We start from the raw sequence: 1,053 nt of genomic DNA, 5'->3' as shown, positions 1-1,053 counted from the left end.
TCTCTCTCTATCACTGTCTCTCTTTCTCTCTACTTATCTCTCTCTTTCTCTCTATCAGTCTCTTTTTCTCTCTACATCTCTCTCTCCCCCTCTCTCTCTCTCTCTCTCTCTCTCTCTCTCTCTCTCTCTCATCTATCTTCACAAGGCATGGCCAAGAGGTTAAGGTGTTCGCCCCTCATTCAATAGTTCCCCGGTTCGAAACCGGATAGCGACAGAAATGTTTCTTCTCTAAAAATGGTCTTCTTTCACCTCCTTTCCTGCACTCTAAAAATGTTCTGTCGTCTTCTTTTGTCTCCACTTCCTGCTCCAACCCCTCACCTCCTTTGCCCCCTCCTCTGGGCTTCTGACTCTTTCTGCATCCTGTCTACTGCAACTCCTTGGTTCCTTTTTACTACTGTCTTTCAGCCCCACCCCTGATCTTCTAGCAGGAAAGATCTACACCTAGCCTTGTCCGACAATGCCTACAAGTTGCGCGCGTTTAATTTCCATTGGTGGTCCAAAATCGATAAGAGTAGGTTATGGCTGCCATCCAGGCAAAATTCTAAATTTATTACCAACTGAAAATATTAAATGTCTCCTGCGTGCTCAGATGACCTTATTCAGTTGCGAGCGCCGTAAAACACTTACTAAAATTAAAATTGTTTTTAAACATCACAACGTGAAGAGGGGAAATAATTAGAATATTAGAAGCAGGCGCGGTTCGTCCATTGAGCACGGTCGTGCAGTGCCGCCCAAATTTTTAATGTTCTATTACGTAAAACGCATACAGTAACAAAATAAAAGACGCCACAAACAAACACTAGCCAAATATTATATCAAAATACGTTTCTCACTGGCGCCGTGACTGTCATTTCTGTGTCTATAGCACCGTAAAACATCTACTATGCCATGCCAAAGTTCATGCGCTGTATCTATGCATAGCAGGATATTCAACAATGGAAACCTGACCTATAAATCGCTCGCTCTTTGGGATAACCCAAGCGATGACGACACTCGTAGCGAGTTTGGTGGTACGTTAATATTAATAAGACGGCACATCTCAAATGTGCTCTT

This window comes from Aplysia californica, unplaced genomic scaffold (assembly GCF_000002075.1).
Source record: "Aplysia californica isolate F4 #8 unplaced genomic scaffold, AplCal3.0 scaffold00656, whole genome shotgun sequence".
Classification (NCBI taxonomy): Eukaryota; Metazoa; Mollusca; class Gastropoda; order Aplysiida; family Aplysiidae; genus Aplysia; species Aplysia californica.
The sequence above is the reverse complement of the archived record's forward strand: the minus strand, read 5'-3'. Positions refer to the sequence as shown.